A 17,911-nucleotide genomic window follows, 5' to 3' on the forward strand; every position below is an offset into this window, starting at 1 on the left:
CAGCATGTAAACTAAACTAAGAAAAAGTCTTTGAAGTCAACAGATTGTTTTTCAGCAGGTCATAAGCTCTGTTAATCACACCATACCATTCTTTGCTGTTTTCTCAAGGCCACTGCACACCGGATGCGCCACGTCACGCCAAGTCCAGACCATTGTTTTTAATGGAGGAATGCACGCTCTGTGACTCCGAGCCCTGTTCAGTTTCTCAGCGCGCCACTTAGCATTTTGCCACTACTACATTAAAATAAAGCCGTACTGAGACATAGAAAGACACAGTAGATCACGTGGCTTAAGACTTCACAGAGAAAAGCAGCCAATCTTTTAGGTAAACAGATAAATGCTAATGGTAGAACCTCAGCTAACGTTGCTATCCAACTTTCTTCAGCTTTTATCTTTTAATTCGAAAAATGCCTCTTTGTGAAGAGGCAGTAAACTAATGCCAAGCATGATAAGTGATGCTGAATGCTTTATTTTATTCTATTTATATGAGTAGAGTGTAAAAATGAACTTAAATCTAGCTTTTATCAGCTCTCCCTGCTGGCACTCTATATCGGCGCTATGCTACGTGATGCTGCACGACATGGTGGGTCTGGTGTGCGCTGGCCTTCATTGTCTTTGATCTTTTACCCGCCTCCGAAACATTGTTTTGAGTACATCAATGTGCACCAGTGCGAGGATAAAAAAAATGATATGAATCAACATAATATTATTGCAATATTTATTATAATAAATAATATAATATTATTTATTACAATAAAAATACCATGCATAATAACATGCATTTCACTTCCCGCCACCTATCATTGAGTGTAGAAGCTTAACAAGCTCTCCGAGACCACAGAACTTCGAAACTGTATTACTTCTGACTCACATTGACTCGAATGAAAGGAGCGAATCAGAAGGCAGAACTGACCGTGCAAAGGGGTAAATACCACAATGCTTACTCGCCACACAACAGAGGCTAAAGAGGAGCAAAAAAACTACGGTCTCAGTTTCAAAACACAACTCGTTCTGCTAGTTCAGGTGACGAGGAGTCGACCAGCAACGACAAGCGCCCCTGAAGAGCCTCCCTACAATGGGCCCCCTCACTGACGGCTAACACGTCATGGAACATTCCCGGAACGAGCCAATGTCCCACCCACCTTCTCCCTGGCGCACACTCACACACACACTCACACACACACACTCTCACACACACACACAGACGCTGTGTACACGGACGTACACAGATCACAGCACCTTACAGTCAAAACCATAAAGTTCACTAAACCCAGCCGCGCGTAAAGAGAGTTCCGGAGCGGGGGACGGGGAAGGCGCGCGCGGGTTTGTCCGAGCGATTTCGCTCTCCGTCTGCATCGCCTGTGCAAATTCCTCAGGACATTACGCAACATTCCCTATCTGCATGCAAGCGGCCGGGTATTCCCCACATATCCCAATAATAAGCCCGAGCGCGCCCGTTCGCAGCGCTGCTCAAACGGCGCAGTGACACAGTGTCAGCTGCTCCGGGGCGACGTGTAGAGTCCGCTCTCTTACCGTTACGCGCTCCGTGTATCCGAGAGCGTCCGCAACATCCCGAGAAGCGTCGGGCTTCTCTGCTGGCAGCGCTGGACGCTTCTTTTTCGCCTTCGGCTTCGGCCGCGACGAGCCCGTCTGACAGGATATGAAAAATTACGCGGCGATTGCAAAAGTCAGCCGAGTGATAAGAGTGAAAAACTGAAGCCGCTCTCGCTTTTTTTCCTCTTTTTTTTTGCTTCTGCGTCTCGCGCCTGGAACATGTGTTGTGGGGTGGGGTGGAGGGGGGGGGGAGAGGGAGAGAGCGAGAGGGAGAGAGAGAGAGAAAGAGAGAGAGAGTTGTTGAGAGTAAATAGTCCAGTTCTGGTTTGCGGCTGGTTCCTGCTGGACGACGCAGAAGCAAGAGAGGAGAAGGCGCTCGCGACAGTGCAGCGAGAGAGGAGGGCGGGAGGGGAGGGAGGCGTGTGTGTGTGTTTGTGTGTGTGTGTGTGTGTGTGTTGGGGATGAGGACAGACGGGGTTATTCCTAGCACCGCTTCCCAGAATAGAAAAGCGCGGCGAGAGGGAGAGAGAGAGAGAGAGAGAGAGAGAGTAAGGCGAGTGGATGAGAGTGTGTTTGGCCCGTGACGTCATCGGATCCCCCAGCGCGTGCCAGAGTGAGGCTGAACCCGCTGGGCGAGCGGCGGAGGAGGAGAAGGAGGGTTGGGGACCGAGACAACTCGGCCTTTGGTCACCTACAGCGGAGGCCGGTGGAAGGGAACTCCCTGGCCCAAGTTCACGCCAAGCCGGTCACGTGGGCGGCGAGTTCTGCAATGATTCCTAATTAACACTCTGCTACGAAGCCCCGCTGGTATAAATAAAATAATGCGTGGGCACGACTTAGTAAGGCATGGGAACGAGATAATTAAGCCTTGGCCACGAGTTAGTAAGGCGTGGGAAGGAGATCCTAATGCATGGCCACGACTTAGTTAGCCATGATCTCATTCTCACACCTTACTAAGTCATGGCCACAACTTAATTATCTCATTCCCACGCCTTCTTAAGTCATGGCCACACATTATTTTTATTTATATACGGAGCCCCGCTAGAGTGCTGTATAAATAAAAATAATGTGTGGCCACGACTTAGTAAGCTGTGATCTCATTCCCATGCCTTACTAAGGCATGGACACACATTAAGATCTTGTTCCCATGCATTATTTTTATTTATACAGGATGTCACTAGCAGGGCTCCGCTCCATACACTACATACAATATGTGTCCAAAAGTATCCAGACGCCCCTTTTAATTAGTGAATTCACCTAGTTTAAGATGCACCCCTCACTGACACAGGTGTTCAGTCATGCACACGCAATCTGTATAATCACAATAGAAAAGCATTATCAGTCAAACTGGACGCTCTGGAGTGGCCTAAGGCCCAAGCCCAATGTCAAGTGTCAGCTAGAGGGGTATAAAGCCCCCCAGCATTGGGATCATTTGATACCAGGCGGTAATGAGCAGGGAGCAGTCAGAAGCCAAACTGCTGAAATCTGCTAGTTTTCTTATGACAATTAATGTGATGCATATCATTATAATAGTATTTTTCCTTTAAGGCTGATTCTTTGCCATTAGAAAGCTCAAAAACTAATTTTATGTTGTTTTGAACATACAATCCATCAACATGTCTATGTATGGCTTCACACATGCGTATAAGTTGTTATTGGCTGCTTTCAGTTGATGGCTAATATTAGTGAAGAAGTCAAAAATGAACACACTGACAGCAATAATGGACTTTTTATTGTGGCTGCCAACCTAGAAAAAACAGTGAAACTGAAGACAAGAACGAGAACAGGAGACCTGCCACATCACCAAGACTGTTCCGGACACTTTGCACCGACTTTGGAGATTTTAAAGCCAAAATATATGTAAAAGTCAATGTAAAAACATGTACACATGTATTTAGAGACCTTTTGATCTTGTTTTGTTCCTTTAGGAATGGCAGCGCATCCCACTTGCTCTGTTATAGTAGCTGATTGGTCCTTGGTTAACTAAAGGGGAGGAGGGAGAGCCTGACATCTTAAATATAAGCAGTTCAGAATGTCATGTCCGTTTTATTGAAGCAATGTTTCACCATCTTGGCTGTAAGTATGTCTCAGTATGTGCTAATGTCATAGTAAAGGCTACAAATATAATATAAACGAAAACGCAGACTTACTTTGCTCTGCTTTAAGCTTTACCTCAACTATAGCTGCTTTTCTCAAATCTCCGGCAGGAAACTTTTCAACAAAGTAGAACAGTTTCTTGTAAAATGTCTCTCAACGTTCGATTTTTTACGAGGGTGAAGTCGCTTCTCATTCACCAGCTTCCTGTTAGAATTTCTGTTCCACCTTAGATGGTGTCTGATGTGCCAGAATGTAGCTGCTGCACCATTCAAGGTGTAGTGGGAAAATTCAAACAAGAACCTGGCGAATAAGAACCTTAATTTAGCGTTGCAACTTTTTAGTGTTTGTCAGTTTCTTGTTGCAGATTAAACGTATCAGGAAACCAGCTGGAGTGATTATAAATGCAAATAATTCCGTTCGACTCCAAATTATCGATGTTCGTCTTAAATTGTTTTATTAACTACTAGCTAGGCGAGACTGTTGTTTGCATTGCTATGGTGACCAGCAGTCTGCACTGATCTTCAGGGTTCTACATTAACTCCAGAGTTTAAGACCATTTATTGTTAAACTGTGTTGAACGATCAGCAGAGCTTTATTTTACTGTAAAGGAGGATTATTTTATTTTTACCTACAAATCTGATTCTGCTGTGGAGCCACAACAGGGCGGTAAAAGAGCCACATGCAGTTATGGAGCCACTCGTTGCCGACGCCTGGCTTAGACCGTTGTGTTATTCTCTGTTAACCTATTTGCTCTTAGCAATGGTTTAGTGCAGTCTGGTTAGAGGCCGGGCTTCAAGTTTAAGTAGGGGGGAGATTCAGCCTAAGGAAAAAATGGCAGGCATGAAACCTGTTTGTGGAGTTGAACGTTTAATCGGCCTTTAAAGAGGCTCCTGTACTTAAGTTGAGTCAGGACAACTTTTTACTGGACTGACGTTTGTGGACTAGAACGAATCAACAAGTGTCTGTATGTCTAGAAACTGCTTTTAATTCATTTTTCCCTTTTTTTCACAGTTTTTCTTTTCCTTTTCTTCATGTAAACACTACAAAATATGGACACTGAGTTGGAACTTATCTCAAAGTACTGAGCAGTCCTTACGCAGCGAACCCAGGTTCCAGCACCTAGCACTCAACCAAGCATGAACAATTCCACAGATGCCCAGAAGGAAAAACATCATTCAAGCTTAAATATGACAGCTACATAAAATATGTGCCTTTAAAGAGCAAGAGTGGTGTTTGTTATCCAGGATTAATTATCAACATCAGTAGCTCTTGTGGCTGAAAGCAATCAAATCCTCACAGCAATATTCCACCATCTGCTGTAAAGCCTTCCCAGAGGAGCAGAGGCTGTTAATGCGAGACACACTCCCTATTAAAACCATTGATTTCAGAGGAGTGGGTGTCCACACACCTTTAGATACACATCATAATTATTCCATTTGGTTACAAATGTGTTAAAATATACGTTTTCAGATCATATTTATCAAACACTTTCATCAAAGAAGCACTTTTGGAGTTTGTGGTCTGTCTGAACTTACTCGTCTACAAGGGTGGACAAAGTAAACACTATGCAGTTGTATGCAAACGTCTGAAGACCCCAAGTCAGGTTACATATTTTGTTGATTTTCTGAGTGAAAATAAGTGAACTTTTAGTGCAAAATTTTTATTTAGCTGCTTAGCTTAACATTATGGAAAAAATTAATATAAAAATATAAAATATGCCACAACATTTACAAATGCCACATTTTATGTTTTTTTTCCCCAATATGTCAAATTCAGCGAATAAATATTAACATGTGCATTAAAATGCTCAGAAGTGAGGAGAGTGTGTTAATGAGTGTGTTTACATGCACTTAATAATCAGATAACTGAAAAATAATCAGATTTTGTCAGTAATCTGATCAATGCGTTTACACGCTCTTGAGTAATCAGATAATGGGGAAACTCCAAGTCTACATGAGTCAACCAGCCAATAAACTCACAGAAGAAGACGTGATGTAAACGTAAAAACTCAAACTTCATGCCGCGGCTTTTTTTTAAAAACATTGCAAAACTTTAGCTGAAAATATGAACATACATCATGTAGAAGATGAAGAATATTTAAACCCTTTATTTCATGTTTGGTTTCAGCGCCACCGCTCGCTTATTTCTGGTACTGCGTCTGTTTTCACACATGCTCAGACTGAGAAATCTGAAAGAAATCAGAGTAAGAGTTCACGTGCACTGAGAAATCAGATTACTGAGCTAAAACCCAGCCTCTTTATTGGATTCCTTAATCAGATTTCTAGATCGGAGTGTGGTGTTTACATGACCATTTGAATAATCGTATAACTGCAGAAATCTGATTATGATCGGATTATTGAGTGCATTCAAACGCACTCAATGTTTCAATTAGAAAATAATCTAAACATGTAATTTGAACAGGTGCCCAAACTTTTGCATTCGCCTGTATTCTGTATTAACAGTTCAGAGTTTGCACTCCTGACTGTTTACCATTTGTTTCAGTGTCAACAACTGACAGCAAACAATGTGACAGATTTCTTTCCATAAAAATAAATCATAAAATTAAATCCATCACAGTAAAATATCTCCTTTTCTACAAACACGAATGTGGTACGGATTGAATCTGGCTCCAACAGTCCACTTGTAAACTGAGTCAGATGTGGGGAAGTGTTTCTCAGATGACGATGGTGCACTAGCGCCCTGAGTTTCGTGTTCAGTGAGTGCTCTGAATGAATCCAACCAATGCCAACACTAATTGGCTGAATCAAACACAAACAGATGTAGTGATTTGGTTTGGAGTTGTTTGAATATGAGTCAGCGCGCATTGATGACAGCTAAAAGAAAGAAAATACAAATAAACAGCATTTCTTAAACAGTAGCTGATCTCAGTTCAGACCAAATATACACTTTCAACAGTGCTCGAACAAAGTGCTTATCTCCCTAAATGATACTTAAATATACTCTTTAAAAAGATGGTTCGTTAGTAAAGAAAAGGGTTCTATGTGGAACCATGAACACTCAAAGAACAATTTGTATAATTAAAGGGTTCTTTTGCATCATGAAAGCGTTCTTGAGGTTGGTTCTATTTTTTGAAAATGGTTCTAAATAGTACCAGAAAGGGTTTTTCTATTGTTACAAAGCTTGACATCACACACTGTTGGAAGTAAAGGTGTGCAGGTACATTTTTCGTTCATCAAGGTACAAACAGTGTAAATGTTCCCTCAAAGCTCCAACAGTGGTTTTAAGGTCTGATTGTGAACCTTAAATACGTTTTTCCAGGTGAAAAGTTCGTATTTGTACCTTTTCATAACCGAATGTTTTAAAACAGAACAGTAAAATAAAAGCCTGGAGGCGAGACGGGGTGTGTGGAGTCAGTACATCTTAGAACATATCATTCAGTGGATTATGGTTCAGTTATGTTCCCTGACTAAAGGTACTGAGATGGACCCTTGAGGGTCCCACCCCTTTGACAGGAGGGGGACTGCACCAGTGACAGTTTAGTACCTTTTTTTCTGAGAGTGTAACAATAGAAGAACCCTTTTTACATCATTTAATTATGCAGACGTTTTAAAAACAGTGGAATTTCCCTTTAAGGCACATTACTCAGCAGCCATTATGAAGAATTCACCAACTACTGCATAACCAATACGTAACTTATGTAGTCAGGAGGACGTCTGGAACTGCTCACGGTTCCTTGCAGATTAAGAAGTTTCTTATCGCTTCAGTCCACTGAACAATGAAATAGGCTACTTATAGCAAAAGCTCAGCACAAATGGATTAACTACTGTTTTTAGTAACTGCTCGCTTAGTTGTAGGGGATTTATTCAAATAAACTTTGTATAATCAGCCCTGATTCTGAAAAAGAAGGCAGCTTCAGGGAGTGCTTATGCAGTGAGTGGGATACAGTCATGGCCTGAACTTCTCAATGAAAGCTTGTGTGTGTGTTTGCCCTGAGCTGTCTGCACCGCGTATTGTGTTAAGTGGATTATGACCCAGGCCAAACGTTCCCAATAAGAAGCCCATGATCACATCAGCTGACCTGGGAGTCCCTCCTGCACTGTCTCTCTCTCTCTCACTCTCGCTCTCTCTCTCTCTCTGTCTTACTCTTTACCTCACGCTAATCTTTGGCAAGGGCATTCCCAAAGAGAACCAGGCATGCGAGTGGCTAGAGCAATAATTGAGAGAGGTGCACCCACATAAATCAACGCCAGCACGATAGACAGGTGCAGGGACAATTTCACAGCGTACTGCGCCATCCCTGGAGTGCAGAACAACATGGAAATCTCTGCTCTTGACCCAAAGGGCATGTTTCAACAGCATCCATCTCGCCGGTTATCTTCTTTCCCTGGCACGGCGCGCTGGATGAGGTCTGCCGGTACGAGTGGCAGCATGCATTTTCTCAAGGACACCTCAGGGTATTCCCATCGAGCCAAGCCACGCTCTCAATTAATCATCAGTGGAACACACAAAAATACTGATGGTGACGATAGCTGCTATCACACTGCAGATTGTGTGGCTTTGTCGGTTTTACGATTTGATGAGTGATCGCCACTGGAAGTATCCAGAGGTGCGAAACCATATCACAGCACCTGTAATTGCAATTAGTCATGTTTGGATTAACTCTTAGGCTGGCTTAGTTGCTTGAAATCTACATTAAATGAAATGAATCAGTGTCGAAGAAGGTACCCGGGAGACCGTGGTAGCATTTTTGGCCGGTTACTAAGAGCCACTGTATAAGGGTCATTCCACAGAAATGTCCATTTTTGTGTCCATAGCGTTTACGGATATATTACACTTAAAAAAACATGTTAGGGTTACAATTTATTTAGATTTTAAAATAAAACAGTAAGTTATTTTAACAATTACACCTTCCTGATCCGTCAATTTAGCAATATTGGTTTTTAAATCAATTATCTAGAATTCCAAGCACCACAGAAGAGCTCGTCCTCACAGTCATGTGTAAAGGGTGAGGCCATATTTTCAGATAAAAAACGTTTTTCTGCAATTTTACTGCAATAATCTATACATGACTATGAAAGATATGATTTAAATGACATAAAGAAAACAAATAAATATTATAAAGTATGTAATGAAAGTTGTAGTGCCCAGGAGTCGTGTCACTGGTTTTACTGCGTAAAAAACGCTTATTTTGAAATAATAATCACACTGATGACATCACTTGACTTCCTTTTACCTGTTTTCTGAGGATCTATGAAGAAAAGCTCATGGTGAGTCCACTGTGTCTTTCAGTTATCAGAGATTTTCTCATTCAGCTCATGATTTCATACGAAGCTTTTAGCTGAAGTCACTGGTGTGACCGACTTTATTCTGAGGCAATTGTGAAAAAATAGTATACAAATGGATTAAATTCCATATTTTAGTGGATATTTCATGATTGACAACATGTGGTTTGATGCTCTGTAGCAGTTATTTTGTAAAATGCATTTTTCATTAAAAATGTCTCTGGTGTTTCCTTTATTATGTGTAACACCAACGAGGATCAGTAACACCAGTGACTCCTATGGACAGATAGAAAAGTGGACGTTTCTGTAGAATGACCCATAAAGGGGTTAAACCACTGGCCCCCCAGCTCAAGTGGTACAGCCCCAGTGTGCCAATTGTAACTGAGTCTTGTACAATAAATAGAAATTAGATTCAGAAGCTGAAGTTAGCTCTTTCCCATTTCACCTTAAATGATGTAGCAGTTCCATTCAGACGCCTGCACTATTCAAACATGAAGTGAACCTCAAGAGATCAGCGCATCAAATTCAGCAAATCAGTACTGACGCAACAGGCAGTGCTCTATAATGTTGATTACTGTTTTTCCATTACTGATGTAGTAGTTTTTATATGTGAACGATGTGGAGATGGACAGCTGTGGCGAGAACTACAATAAACCAAGGTGACAAAAAAAGACGAAAAAGCTACTAAAGGAGGATGAGGACATAGCCGAGCAGGTGGGCAATGAGAAATGCTGACTTTATTTAGTCAGCATTCGTTTGTAGCATGTTGACAGTCATGATTATCATTTTTAATATAAAAAGGTTTCACTAGGTTTTAATTTATCACTAGCTTGCCTCTTTGGTTCCCTCACTGAAGCATAAAAACAATAAATCAGAGTAAAAATTCTGGATGAAAATGAATTATTTTGCACAAAGACAATGCTGTGTGTGTGTGTGTGTGTGTGTGTGTGTGTGTGTGTGTGTGTGTGTGTGTAGAGTCTGGGGTGGGCTGCTCTGGTCTGAAAACATGTCCCACTCTGGCCCTGACTTAAGTTGTGTAATGAAATGCATCCTGCAGCTCACCTGAAACTCAGCCGCAGTCAACTTTTAAGCTTGTCAACTTTATGAATCAAGATTCATGTAACAGCCAATCAAAACACTGATATTGCACCTTGTGATCACACCAATGGACAAGAACAAATAACCACAGAATTGAATGTTGAAAGAAATGTTTATTCAAAGACTGAAAGTAGATCCTCTTGATTGATTATGTAACATTGGCCGTTTCTCGTTTTGTCAGTTTTCCTGAACAAAGTTTATTGAAGCAAAAAGCTGTTTAATTAAATGCTTGTGTCACCATTTATTCATCTTTGTTAGTCTCCTGTTATCATGATATGTAGCTAGACTAATTTTTTTGTCACCCTTGATGCCCCCTGATTTTACAAAGAGCTCAGATTCCTTTGGGAATCAAAGGATGAAAATGATTACAGGTGAGGAGACTGAGGTATGGTCCTCGATAAACTTCTAAGACAGCAAATACAACTGTAATGGCTACTTAAACAGTAGGCTTTATTAGGCTTAACATACATAGAACATGTTTAAAAGCCAAATATATAAAAAAAAGAACCCTAGATAGATAGAAAAAAGACAATGTCAGTGACAGCCAGAAAAATTTGCTTTAAAAAATTTATTCAGTAGTTTGGCAAACTACTTAAGTATCAAATGCGTTGTGTGTAAATTAGTTTTTAAATTGCTTTCTGTGACTGGAAATTATGCCGCACGGAGGCAAACAGCCAGCTGCATGAAAGTTTCACCATGTGAAGCCAGTTGATAGTTATTACTGACATACTGTTCAAACATAATTACCAATTATGTGATTCACTGCATAGTTAGTTACATAGTAATATATCACCGTTGTCAGAATGAAACCTCATATCTCTAAAATCATAACTTTACAGGAGAAGGAAAAACCTACTTTACTTTTAATGTAAGTCAATGGAACCAGAATTTTTTCCAAGTAATTTTGGGCCGTTTCTTTTATTCATCATGAAATTTACACACAACGTGAAGAGCAACAGGTATTCTCAAATTATATCAAAGACTGAAAAACGACAAAAATGGAGATACGAGGTTTTCTTCCAACAGCAGTGATATACACCGATCAGGCATAACATTCTGACCACCTCCTTGTTTCTACGCTCATTGTTCATTTTATCAGCTCCACTTACTATATAGGTGCACTTTGTAGTTCTACAGTTACAGACTGTAGTCCATCTGTTTCTCTGCACCTCAGTGTCACTGCTGGACTGAGAATAGTCCACCAACCAAAAATATCCAGCCAACAGCGTCCTGTGGGCAGCGTCCTATGACCACTGACGAAGGACTAGAGGATGACCAACACAAACTGTGCAGCAGCAGATGAGCTATCGTCTCTGACTTTACATCTACAAGGTGGACTGACAAGGTAGGAGTGTCTAATGGAGTGGACAGTGAGTGGACACAGTGTTTAAAAACTCCAGCAGTACTGCTGTGTCTGATCCACTCGTACCAGCACAACACACACTAACACACCACCACCACGTCAGTGTTACTGCAGTGCTGAGAATGACCCACCACCCAAATAGTACCTGCTCTGTGAGGGTCCATGGGGGTCCTGACCACTGAAGAACAGGGTAAAAGGGGGCTAACAAAGTATGCAGAGAAACAGATGGACTACAGTCTGTAACTGTAGAACTACAGAGTGCACCTATACAGTAAGTGGAGCTGATAAAATGGACAATGAGCGTAGAAACAAGGAGGTGGTCATAATGTTATGCCTGATCGGTGTAATTTCGATGTCAGCAAATGACAAATATGAGGCAAAAATGTATATGATTTTTTTTCACTACACATAACTACACACAACAGCTTACCATCACTAGAAATCATAATAAAGAATCTCCTTGTCTACTTACGAATTTCACCACAAAAAATGACAACATGCTTCTGTAAAAAAATAAATAAATAAAAATTTCTTAATTAAAAGATTGTCACTTAGATGACATAAGCATAAGCTGTACTCCCTGTTCATGTACTAACATGTCATCATTCTGTGGAGGTTCTTCAGTGAGTATTTAATAAGAGGTTGCAGGTTTATCTGGAATCAAAGTTTTTCCACAGTAAGATCTCAAAGGCAAGTCTAGGCTTAAAACACAAAAAACCAATGGCTGTCTCATAACTTTCTGATAGGAACTCGTTTTGCGCATCAAATAAAATCTGCACTGTCCTTCTGGGACCAGCCAAATATCCCCAAAACATCAAAACTGAAAACTGTCATCTGGTCAACACAAGGAGCTTTATACACAGCCATACATGCGAGCACACAAAGGTTTGTTCTTATACAATGTAAAAATGTGGGGTTACACATATGTGTGTTATATACACTGAGGGGTCAGTACAGGTACACCTACCCTGTAGCAACATTCATTGGCCAGTTTCTCTGAAACACATGCATATAAATATACTTTTTAAGTGGGTTGTTCTACAGAAACGTCCACTTTTTAATCTATCCATACGAGTCACTGGTGTTACTGTCACTGGTGACGACCCATAACACCAGTGACATTTTTAATAAAAAATGCATTTTACAAAATGGCTGCTACAGAGCATCAAACCACATGTTGTCCATCGTAGAATATCCAATAAAATACGTAATTTAATTTGTATTCTATTTATTTTACCTAAGTACATCAGAATAAAGTGGGTCACACCAATGACATCAACTAAAGGCTTCATATGAAATCATGAGCTTAATGAGAAAATCTCTGATAACTGAAAGACACAGTGGACTCACCATGTGCTTTTCTTCATAGATCCTCAGAAAACAGGTAAAAGGAAGTCGAGTGATGTCATCAGTGTGACTTTTATTTCAAAATAAGAGGTTTTTTGTTACGCAGTAACACCAGTGACACGACTCCTGGGGACCACATATTTTATAATATTTATTTGTCGTTTGTTTTCTTTATGTCATTTAAATCATATGTTTCATAGTCTTGTATAGATTATTGTAGTTAAAATTGCAGAAAAATGTTTTTTTCCTCAAAATATTACACATGACTGCGAGGACGAGCTCTTCTGTGGTGCTTGGAATTCTATATGATTGATTTAAGAACCAATAGTGCTAAATTGAGGCTCAAGAAGGTGTAATTGTTAAAATAACTTACTGTTTTATTTAAAAATATAAATAAATTATAACCCTAACATGTTTTTCATGTGCAATATGTCTGTGAAGGCTAGGGACACAAAAATGGACGTTTCCATAGAAAGACCCAGGTTTACAGTTACTGACTGTAGCCCTTTTGTTGCTGTACAATTTATCACACCCCCTCTACCCCATCCAGTGGAAAAAGACCACTGTTTGGCTTTTGGACCATTCTTATTGAAATAATAACAAATAATGTCTGGTCAGCAGTGGTCCTGTGGTGTCCTCACACGTAGACAAGTGTATATGGCAACATATGAGGACGTCATCTGTTACTGTATACACTTTTTCTGTCAGTTATACTCTAGAGCTTCAGTGGTCAGTTTCTGGCCACAGGACACCATTGAGCGGATATTTTTGGTTGTTGTAGTATTGGGCTTTGTGTGATCAGCTCCGTGCAGCAAAACACGCACTCTAACTTTTTGGTGTCACTGCAGTTCTGCCAGAAAAACTCAGGAGGCAAAAGTGAAGGACAATTTTTTTATATCCTAAATGTAATTTTACAAGTTGAAAAATAACAATTCAGTAGAAATTAAGAGTCTTTGGCATAGGCCCCGTCCTCGGTCCAGGTCTTGGAGCATCGAGACCCTCACTGATCCTGCAGACAGAGGCAGAGCCTATCCCCAGAATAGGTACCCAAGTCGAGTCATTTAAAGGCAGGTGGAGGCCTGTGGTTGGTCAGGAGTAATGAATGAATGGAGTAGCATTAGAGTCTTCCTGACAGAACTTTCGCTGAAGCTTCCATTTCTGATAATGATCCACCACCCAATAATACCTGCTCTGCATTGGTCCTATGAGGATCCTAACCAACAATAAATAGGATAAAAGGAAACTAACTAATTATGCAGAGAAGCAGACTGTAATCTGTAACTGTACAACTACAAAGTGCACTTATATGGATCATTCTACCGAACTGCATCAAAGTCAGGGTTGAAAATGCATTCTGGACTTCAAACTGACTTGGACTTTAGACTAAAGTCCTTTTCTTTTAAGTGACCCTTTACCTTAATTATGATTATTTTTAAAAAACAAATGATTGAAAATTCCATTTTGTCATTTTTGCCACTACCAATGCAATAACAACACCTCTGAAACTTTACCGAATGTTTCGGCTGTGAATGTTTCGGCCGTGACACTTCTAGCTAATTTTAAGCAAAACTCAAAACGCGAGCCAGTACAAGACTTGCAAACACATCTGTGAACAGCTGTACACACATAAAATTACAAGATTTTTCATTAAAACACAAACATTTTTACTTAACTGCAAAAAATGTTTTTTAGTAGTGACAATTCTTAATGTTACTCACTGATTTTCAGACTTTGGGACACATTGACTTCAAAACAATGGGATCTAACTGCTCACCACGTGGCCATGAGGGACAGGGATGCAGCCTCACTTCCTGCTCTAAAATGTAGTGTGGCTAAAATAAGGCTAAATGGACTAAAGCTTTGTGTTTCAGTAGTGACATGAAAATACGGGGCAGCATTTTTTGAGTAAAGTTTTTATTTTTTTTTATTTCAAGTTTTAACTCATGATAAATCAAAATTTTTCAACCTCACTTTAAAAGAAATCATTCTTTTCCCATAACAAAATTTTAAAAATCCAAAAAATTATAAGTACTCTTTTTACTAGTTTAGGGGTTAGGGTGTGGGACAGACACCTCCCAATAGAAAGTACCCTATAAATGTTGATTTGGTATATGTTCAGCTTATTACTAGCTCAATTAATGCCTTGTTTGTTTTACTGTTGTTGTTTTACTGTGGTACCACAGTTTGAACTAATTTAGCAGGAATGGTCCACATATTAAGTAGACAATAAGTAGACATACAACAAGGAAGGTGTATGTGTAAAGTGGCCAGACATAACGAGGACCTTAACCTCAGACACCACATAGAAATGCTCTGTCAGCCAGAAAAAAGAAACTTTTGGTAAACAAAAGTGACCTGAAGCTTGTAAGTCACATTTTTCTCTGTTTCTCATACATTCAGCACATTTTTGTCCAGAAAATGTATGAAAACAAACACAAACACACACACACACGGCCCTAGGCTGTATCAGTGTTTCCAGTAGAGACAACATAATACAACCTCGACAGCGGACAGCTTGCCAGCACGGCGCTTACTCACTGAGAGCCGCTCCTTTTCTCCACACCCAGTTTTTCTTTTTTTTTTCACTCACTGTAATCCTCCACTATTGTGTGGCCGTCAGATCCTTCTGATTAACCTCACACTCAGCGCTGCGTCATTCTCAGGAATCCCAGCCTTTCTCCTCTCCTCTTGCTTCTCTGCCAGGAAATTACATAAGAGCTTGTTGCACCTGACAAAGGTCGGTTTTGTCTTAGCGATAAGGCGGGCCAGTGAATCCTCGCTGAAAAATCTCCTTTCATCAGCGGCGCCTTGGCTGTAAAACACACTGCTTTACAGCGCTGTGAAGCAAAGCTGACAAAAAAGGACACTGAGAAAACACACCTTGAGTCTCAGACTAGACTTAGCCTTTAAAGAGCAATAAAAGTGAACACCGTTTGAACTATGTTATCTGATTGTAAAGGCCTGGGTATTTCACCTTAATTCACCACATGCCTTACCGACCGTGCACTTAGTAAAAGCCTCGATGCTTTACTGTAAACTCAGATCTTTAGCTCTTTCTTGGGCCAATGGAAGAATAATAAAAGGACTGTACAATGTATGTAGGTGAACCTGCACTGTTTCCCAGTCTTTCTCCTTGTTTTGAATGTGCAATAGCCTAAATCAATGACCCCTGGTGGCTGGACAGTGACACTACAACTTTACCCTTCAGTGGTGATTCCTAGGTTGGTTTGGATATTGTATTACAATTCCTTCAGATTAAAAAATTAAAAAATCAATCGTATCTTTCTAATTAATTATGACCTAAAACCTGGTAATAATTAACATTGAACAATTTTGTCTTTCAGTTTATTTACTTTTGGCATAACTGTGTAGAGGTGTGTAGAAACTGTGGCCACATTTATCACAAGTCAATTCAGTGCATCACTTTTTTTTCAGTTAAAAACACTCCATGATTCCCTTTTGTAGTTCTAGCTGTAGGCCCAGCGCTAGGCTTTGCGCAGCGAGTTTTGCCCTGTCGGCCTTGAACAGGACACCTATTGTGTTTTCCACGACCTTTGCACACAGAGGCCACCATGCCCAGGCAGAGTTTTCCACATTTCCATAAGATAAAAGGCCACCGGTTGCCAACCCACAACGTCCTGTGGGAGCGCAGGGAGCCGTTTGAAGTCGAAGACTGACAGAGAGCTGTAAAACATCGACGCCTGGTAGAGCAGAGGTTTTTCCACCAAAGAACTTGGCACACATGCTCCGAGCCCTCCATATTTTCCTTGTTTTTTTCTTGGAGGCCTCACAGGTCACTGCATTCTCCTAATTAAAGCAGTTCGTTTTCCGCTTTTTGCTGCACAGTCAAACGTGGCGGTGGACTGGTCTCCCGCATAAAAGGTGCATTTCCAGGGACAAACAGCACCTGCTCACGAGCACACTGTCTCATGCGGTGGTCATAAATTCTCCATGCAAATAATCCTAATCACGCAAACAAAAAACAGACATGTTCTATTTTTACATATTTACTCAGCGGTTCAAAGTCTTGACAAGGAGGATAAAAAAGCGAAGACGTCTCATCCCTCTGCTCCATCTCTCTCATTTGAAGTCTATCTGCGATGCAAGCTGTGCTTAGATTTCCATATTCATGTGTAATCTTTCCTATTCTTTGTATTTAGTGAAGGTTGGAGAAGGCGAGCGCTTAACCGCTGCTTTGACGTTGATGTTGCATTTTAAAAGAGCAGCACCCACAGCTCCAGACGTATGCCAAACCGGGGTCACATCGTTTTCCACCCGCTAACAAAATAAAGAAGTTTTCACCCTAGGGGTCTTAGATTTATGGACTTACTGACATCCAAATATCTACCTAACCTACTGAGATCTGGCCAAAACAAACCATTCTCTACAACCTTCCCCTCGCAGAAATAACTGACACGGCCAGGTTACAACCCAACATGTACCTCGTTCTCTTTGAAAAAAAAAACAGCCCTGACACAAAAGAACATCAGTTTTTTTTTTTTTTATTATTATTATTCATCCTTTGCATTTTAATGTTTGTTTACAAACATCATTCTTTACTAATGTTACATGTCTTGAGCAATATAAATGGCACTTATTAACATCTTATAATGTAAGGGCCTTTATGCATTATACCACAATTTTTCTGCTACTCTGAATGACTTTCTTTACATTTCAATGGTTTAATTATTCAGAAATTTGGAAAAATCAGGAATTCCTCTTTATTAACTGATCAATGAGGCTGACCAGCTGTTTTAAAGCAATAGTTTGGCAAAATATCAAATTTACGCAGTGTACAAATTTTTACGCCTGTAGTTCTTCCCCCATTATAGGTGTTCAGCCAAGACATGTTTGGCGTCTAACGTTCGCTTCTTTAGTGTTTCACTAGGGTGGCCAGTCCCACCCAAGCATGAAGCACGGCCACCCTTCTGGCCAGTTATGGAGCCATCATTATCAGTCAGCCATCATCAATAAAGCAGTCACCAGAGAGAAGCTGTCCAGTCTGCCCTGTGAAAATGCTATGCTTTCATCAGAACAGTTACCAATGAGTTATGATATGAGTCCACCTGCACCTTGGTGCATCTTATACCGTTTAAATGCAGAACTCTGCCACATTCCGCAATGTATGATGGACAGGTGAGTAAACTGAATCAGTAATTTGGCCTTTAGTTTTGAGTTTTTAGGACTCTCGCTATTTGAAGAGATAGAA

At 40.6% G+C, this 17,911-nt stretch overlaps 1 protein-coding gene across 2 annotated transcripts in view; it reads right to left on the reverse strand.

Moving 5' to 3' along the window:
• Positions 1–15,328, reverse strand: part of hivep2a (HIVEP zinc finger 2a) — a 140,295-nt gene extending 124,967 nt beyond the window's left edge. Inside the window, exon 1 of one of the 2 annotated variants that reach the window (XM_036581216.1) lies at positions 15,293–15,328. The gene's annotated coding sequence lies outside the window, so the exon portion shown is untranslated. Of the gene's footprint in view, positions 1–1,533; positions 1,939–15,292 lie in introns of those variants that run through there. The other variant, XM_036581215.1, reaches the window with a different exon arrangement.
• Between the last annotated feature and the right edge of the window lie 2,583 nt (positions 15,329–17,911).

Source organism: Colossoma macropomum, unplaced genomic scaffold (genome assembly GCF_904425465.1).
Source record: "Colossoma macropomum unplaced genomic scaffold, Colossoma_macropomum, whole genome shotgun sequence".
NCBI classification, from domain to species: Eukaryota; Metazoa; Chordata; class Actinopteri; order Characiformes; family Serrasalmidae; genus Colossoma; species Colossoma macropomum.